Below are 7831 nucleotides of genomic sequence, written 5' to 3'. Positions count from 1 at the left end.
ACAGACACAGATCTGAGGAAGAATATGAAATTAAACTTTTCTGTGATGCATGTGATGCTTCTATGCAATAAGTCAATTCCCAGTCTATCCTCATGGCTGAAATACAACATAAAGGTTTAAAGACAATATATTTCACTTGACCATACTGTCAAATCACACACAGATATTATAGACATCCACAATGTTTGTATCATTATCAATATTGTCAAAGAACTGCTGTGTAATCCACATTTATAGACTTTTAGCTTTAGGAAATGTTTATATTGTTGTTTGATCAGTTAACCACTTGTATTATGATTAATTCCAGGTTTGAAGGATGTAATATGAAATCAACACTCCTATTACTCCTCTCTGTCATTATTAGTGCCATTAGGTTTATGTTATTTCATTTAATGTTTTGTGGTGATGGTGGAAGACGGATGTGCGAGTTTATACGTAAACTCTAGAATTAAACTATTCAAAAGTCAAGACCAACTGAACCAAAACAACAGAAGTGCCTCAGAGTAATTTTGTAACTTTTAATCATCATCAAGTTTTCCTTTTTGAAGATTCTGACAACTTTAGAGTCATCTGGTCAACGCCAGTCTCCTCTAAAGTTATCCAGCCAAAGTGAAAAGCATTAGAGTTTATTTCACATCAACCCGCAAGAGACGCCGGCAGATAACACCTCTGCACAGAGAAGCCGAGCAGAAATCAAGAGTGCCCGAGACAGAAAGTCTCCTGGCAAACTCCACCAGAGCTGAACCGCTGAGACCACGGCAAATCGTTATTGTGATAAGGGGACACGGCCTCCAGGAGAATCCACCTAGATCCCCCTGATAAAATATTTTCCCCCCCCCCCCTCCTGATTGTCATTGTATAATTTGCACTCCTAACAGAACAACAAGGCAGTTTAACTTAACATCTAAAGGTAAGCTTGATTTATTATCTCCAGCTTAGCTCACGTTGTTAATTCTGTCTGTTGTTTTATGTCACATTTTGGAGAAGTCATATTGGATATTGCTCTCGCTGGGCTGGTGCTTCTACAGTAGATGTGATGTTGGCATTGTATGTTTGACCCAGTGTTGCAGCTGTGGATGTGATGCATATGGATGAATGTTACTTGTGTGGTTGACGTGCAAGTATTTTCATGCTATGCCCTTTTTGTGCAATGTTATACAATTTGTTCCTCTGCCATAACTATAAACTCTGACTTCAAACCGATTGCCTGAAATTCCATATTTTGAAAACAGCTTAGAAAATGTTGTTTCATCCGAGCTGTTCTCTCATACCACAGTGATGCCCTCCTCAACAAATCTCAACTGATATCAAATGACAAATGTACATTTGCATGTAGCCCTGCATATGCCTTTTAGAATGAAAGAAAAATAGAGTTTAAAGAATCCATCAAAATGTACATTTTTATCAGTTATTAGTGTCAAAGTAAAATGGAAAACATGTTTTGTGAACCTGACTTTGAACGGATGAATTTTCTTTTGTATTTTTTTGCCCCAAATACATGAAAAAAAAAAGGAAAAAAAAATGTTCATCTGAATGTGGAGGAGTGGGGGTTGTCATATTCTGCTGTTCATGATTTGCCAATTGTGATAGAAAATGGCATATGCATAATAGAAAAGTTCATTTAAAAGCTCTGGGAACAGACAAAGAGAAAGAACTAAATATATCTGACATATGGCATTTAAATGTTCCCAGCATGTGTGGAGGCTGATGCCCCCAGAGACAAATCCCACTGACACTTGGTGAGTGTAAATGTTGAATACTTGTGTGCATATATTCATTCAATTCCAATAAAATTTCCCAGACAGGAGCAGAAAGCAGAGGAATTGGATGTGAAACCCGCAGACAAGTCAGACAGAGAAAAATAGAGGCAGAGAGTCACCGTGGAGAGGAGGTCACAGGTCGCTCATTTCTTGTTCTATTAGAAAACACAGGTACTGCAGATAAAGATTAGATATCCATCGTCCACATGATGAATGACTGTGATCACAGCCGCTGCAGAGATCTGAATCACAGTAAAGAGACAGTTTTAGAGTTTTGTGGCCTGTGATTTGCTCCTTGCAGAGTGAGTTCTGCCCAGAGGAATACCACCGTGTCTCTGGTGTGGAGGAGCGATATATCAGCTGTGTGATCGTATTTCCAGCCCTCTATAGGAGCCTTTATGTCAAGAGCTCTTTCCTCGAATTATGAACTTAGATGTTAAGTCTGAGGAAGAGGACGGTGATGGACTGCTTCTTCCTGGGATGGAAGAGCCAACACAAATGAAATCTCTTTCTGTATGTGCTCTAAACATTCAAGGTTGAGTCAACACATCTGTAAAAACCTTAGCGATGTAAGCTTCATAGAAACCAACCGTGCCAACCGTCCTGTAAAATACACAATCGTCCAGTTTTTTACACATAAATATGGTGTCCCGTTTTGAATCAATATGAGATACGGTTTGTCCCGTATTCCCGGTTGCCTTGAACGCAGCATCATCGCACCCACATTCAGCCATTCAGGCTAGTACCCGCCTACCCATAGCGTTCGTTAGTTTGGTTGGTTAGTTTTAGGCACGAGGAGCGATAGCTCGTCAGTGATTGGGTGAGAGAGAGCGGGGCGGGCAGAGCAGCTTCTCACAGACAGCCAGACATGTCTGCAGCTGCTCCGCCCCCCCATACTCCGCCCCGTGCACCACTGAAACGACAACGTATGCATAAATACAGACCTGAGTGGGAAGCCTATGTTTAATACTAAGTCCATGTTAAGTTAACAAGTTAAGTTTAAGTTAATAAGTTAATTTGAAGTTTAAGTTAATAAGTTGTAAGTTAAATAGCTAGTAGTAACAAGGAGTCCTTTATTTTTCTGCATGGAAGGTGGCAACTCTAATTGCTGGGCTCCTTAAAGGATGGTATTACATGCTAAATGTATTCATGTTACCTGAAACCTGAAATTTCATTAGATTTGCGATCGACTGAGTTACAGTTACCCTGAGAAGGGACATAAAGCTGAAATGTTTTGACTTTGCCACTAACCGGTAATAGTATTAAAAAGGAAACCCAGCTGAAATCAACACAGGAAGGAAGCAGCTTGAACTTTCATTGGGACACTGTTCATTATAATCCTGACACTTTTCCAGCTTTCCAAGACGTCTGCATCATGTTTAAGACTTAAAGACGGAGTCGTTTTCTGCTCCACTGGTGTGGTTTCTCCATGGGAGGTGGGGGGTGGGGGGTGGGTGGGGTGGAGATGGGAAGGTGTTTGAATACATTTATCCATATACGTCAACATATCATCAACCCGACAGTGTAGCAGCTCATAAAGCTCAGGTTTGCAGACTGTATTACCAGCTGTTATCAAAACACCATCTCAGGTTTCATATAAAAATAGGCTGCAACAGCTGTGATCATTTACCAATAACCAGTATTAAAGTAAGAAAGTAATTATTATGGAGAATTACTCATTTCTGAGTGTCATATTATTATATATTATAACAAAGCATTAACATGCAAGGCACAGAGATGCTAATTTTAACTTTAAGTTTAACTTATATATTATATATATATATAACTTACATATTTATATTTATTAAACACATCTCAACACAATCTACAGCTATATCTACAACACAGTCTATAACTTCTGCCTCTAGGGCTCTCTCAATCTAAACAATAAAAGACTGCGTTGGGTGTTGTCATGAAATAGAATGGGATCATGGGAGTTGTTGTCTTCACCACCATTACTGGATTGGATTCCTTCAGTGTCAGTGGTTCAGGAAATCAAACAGACCTGGTGATTCTAACCGTTAAAAACACTGAATGAAGCAGTTTGACATTTAAAGTCAGTGTTTGAGCGACGCTGTACGGAGGACAGAGACTCAGGGAAGAGTTGGAGCTGAGATTGATGCTAACCTTTGTTCTGATTGTTTCTCTGATAACTTATGAAGCAGACGTTCAGCAGGTTTTTACCAGCAGCTGAATTATCCACAGAGGTGTCCTCCTCTCCATAACACACACACCAGGGGATTAAAACCAGTAGAAACACCCAGAAAGTAGTTTCACTTTAAAAAGATTCACCGACGCTCTTCAGTGACACAGGACAGGACGTCTCCAGCAGCTGGAAGCTGAGCTGTGGATGTGATGTCATTGACAGGCGACCAATGAAACGTACTGTTACCATGAATCACAGATTTCTCTGGTTTGAGAATTGATGGAAACATTTAGGATAATGTAAGAACACAACTCAAGAACATACAGAACAGAGCTCTAGTTGTTTTTAGACATGTTAATGTAGAAAAGTTAAGGATTAGAACTTTGAATGATTAAGTATAGAAGACAACATGTAGTGGAGTAAACAGTAAATGACCCTCTGAAATGAAGGAATGTAGTGAAGCAGAGGTAAGGTGTAGATACCTCAAAGTGTTTTGTGTGTATTGTTGGAGTTTTTCTCGCTGTGCCTTTTCCACCTTGGACCCAGAGAGAAATAACATTCTGTTCAGATGAATGGATCGCAGTACGTTGTAAGTAGAATTTAAACCTGTATTGTAGTGCAGCAAATGCACTCATTTATGTTCAACTGGTTCCGGTGACCTGCCCAGATGGCAGGTAGATGATCATGTGACCGGCCCGCTGTCAAAGTTTTTTCAGTTGTGGTATTGATATGGTGTGGTCGTCAGTGTGAAACATGAGCAGGGGTTGAGTTCTCTGTGCACTTGGTGCTCTGGATAAATGGATAAATGAATAAATGGATGTAGCAAATGATGTAGAAAATTGAAAAGGATCTGAAATATCCAACGAGTGATTCTCTGGGACGACGCTATCGCTTCTCTTCACACACACACACACGCACGCGCGCACACACACACACACACACACACTCAGTGATTGGCTGAGAGTGAACCTCTTCCCCTTCAACTTTCCTATTCTGTACTAATCAGGTGGAGATTACACACACACATACACACACACACACACACACACACACACACACACACACACACAGATTTTCGGTTAGGTAGCGGTTCATTATTATTTCCTGGAATAAGAAGAAGATATTCCACAACTGTCATGGACTGAGGAGTATTTTTTTGTGGAATGCTCATTTACTGTATTTCTTCCTCCATATTAAAATGGTGTTTACATTGTGTTTACTATCTACACATCATTTAACTGGTTTTATCTGGTTTTCGATCTGTTCCTTCCTGCTTCCTTTTACTGCTGTTGTTTTATTGTTTGATTATATTTCCTTTATCTTTACTTTTATATCACTTTTACAACACTGTGGCAGTTATTAGCTGTTTTGTGCACTGAATGTAATATAATTTTTCCCCTTGTAGCAGTTGCTCTTGCACCACAGGTGATATTTGCAAACATCCCAATAAATCCAAGCTCTATCTTCTTTAAATACGGCTTCCTTAACTAGGTTCCTTAAGTCTTAAGTCCTAGATTTCAATTCTAAATATAAGTCATTCTAGTGGCTTCTGTTCCAGTAGAAGAGAGGAGTAATTCGCCTGAACATCTTTAAAAAAAAACTAATAGGAGACACATTTCTCAGTTTGTCCCCAAATCTCTTCTTTCAGATCTTATTTCATGCTCTAGCACGCTACTGTAATACACTACAAGATCTATTTTTTTATGGACACAGAGATATTTATTCCATCTTTTGTCCGTGTACTGAAGCTCTGCCCTGTGCAATCCTCTTTACAGTTCTTCTTCTCGGACACTTGTACTGTGGGTGATGCAGGAATTGAGGCTTATTGCAGCTTATACCATTGCAGCCATTGTGAATCACTCTGGATAAGTTAGCTGAACGACTCAAGTGTGAGGCTTCACCAGGACGTTTTATTTTGTAGAATAGCTGCGTACAGTTTTTGGAATAAAGTCCTGCAGTGACGGAGGACAAGAAAAGGAGTAGAAGGTCAAGTTTGGGACATGAGCTTCAGATGCTAGAATAGATCATACAACTGCTTATCGTCATATGTAGTGTATTAAATCCACTATATTTGCTGTCACATAACATGTACAAATGCAATGTGTTGCAAGAGCAGCACTTTTATACAAAACATATATATATATATATATATATATATACAGACACACACACACACTCACACGCACAGCGGAAAGAAAGCATAGTGCCATTAGCTGAGCATGAGTCAGCAGGTCTGTCCTGTCCTTTACATCTATTCAGAAAACACACACTTTCATTTATACTGTCTTTGTGTCTTTGTGTCTTTGTTCAAACGGAGTGTGTAGGTACACACACAGACAGCACATCCTGTGTTGGCACACACAGCAGTGTGTGTAGGCTTACCTTAAGTGCACAGTCTCATGCACCAACAAGTGTGCAGACTCACACTGACACACACCTCAAGCACATGTTCATGAAGACAAACACCCACCCACAAGAAGAAAAAAAAAAACATGCACGTGCTTACAGAGAGGGAGAGAGACTGTCATGACTGGGCTACACAGCACACACAGAGCATCAACGGTCAAGATACTGTGTGTCTGTTAGAAAACGCTAATGCTAAGAATTATTGTTTCATCTCACCAGTTTTAACTGGAACACCTGGCCAGGTAAATTGGATAAATGAATTCTCACCTCCACTCTAAGCTTGTTTGCAGCGGCCCATAAAGACACTTGAAAGCCAAGAGAGCTGTGGTATGGAGTTATTTTTGTGCCTCATTCCTGAGCACGCAGTGGGACTTCCTGAGCAGAGACAAATCATTTTTGCAAACACACAAATTATATTGTATGCTTAATAAATCTACCTCTCCATTTGCTATTATCCACAAGATACAGCGCTTCAATGACAATCAGATGGACAGAGTGTGTGTGTGTGTGTGTGTGTGTGTGTGTGTGTGCACCTAGTGTTGCAACCATCGGTTACATTCGGTTATATAGGTTTAACTATCGCAGGGCAAATTGAAATTAATATTAAGTGAGTGAATGGTTGTTCTGTGTGCCCTGCGATGGACTGGCGACCTGTCCAGGGTGTACCCCGCCTCTCGCCCGAAAGGATGCTGGGATAGGCTCCAGCCCCCCCGCGACCCTACTCGAGGATAAGCGGTAGAAAATGAATGAATGAATTAATTTAATACTACAAATACTGATAGTAATGAGATAATACATTAATGGGAAAACAACTCGACATTTGCAAAAGGCTATCTGCGATCAATGATTATCCTCAACTCTGTCCTCTATCCACACACGTCCTGCACTGGTCAGAGCAGACGGGAGAAGATAAAAAAAATGTTTGAAAGACAACAGGAAGGAGAGCATTGTGTTCCATGTAAAGACATATTAGATCTGCATATATAAAAACTGACCTATTGTTATTATGATTCCTGTCCCGCCTGCTCCTGCCCTGTCCGCATCCCAGTTACGTGATGAAAAGTGAAAATGAATTTTAGTGAAAATCAGTGGTCACACATGCTGAAGTGAACACCGAGCCCCACATTGCTCCTCGCGAGCTGCGTTGTCAACCACTTTTTACAAGCTCCTTGTCATGAGAAGACGTCGCCGCCGTTAACAAATGTACAACCATTTTTTCCAGCAACTTTTTTTCCAAACTTTCACCAAACATTTCCACTATTACACCAAGAAATATGAACCACCAGGTACTATTCATCAACTGGACTGTCACCATGTATACAACAGCCATGCCCACTATATTCCAGTCATAATTTATAAATTGATTACTGTATTTCCCACTTAATTGATCCAAGAAATGTTTCAGCTGAGTGACACTGCTGGTTAGTTACCCGTCGGACTACCATGTAAAAAGACGAACTTTACCAGGCCTTAATCAAACAGTCAACATTTCCCAGGCTGCTTCCTGCTCTGCTTGTCA

This window comes from Seriola dumerili, unplaced genomic scaffold, assembly GCF_002260705.1.
Source record: "Seriola dumerili isolate Sdu_G_001 unplaced genomic scaffold, Sdu_1.0 BDQW01000036.1, whole genome shotgun sequence".
Taxonomy (NCBI): Eukaryota; Metazoa; Chordata; class Actinopteri; order Carangiformes; family Carangidae; genus Seriola; species Seriola dumerili.
The sequence above is the reverse complement of the archived record's forward strand: the minus strand, read 5'-3'. Positions refer to the sequence as shown.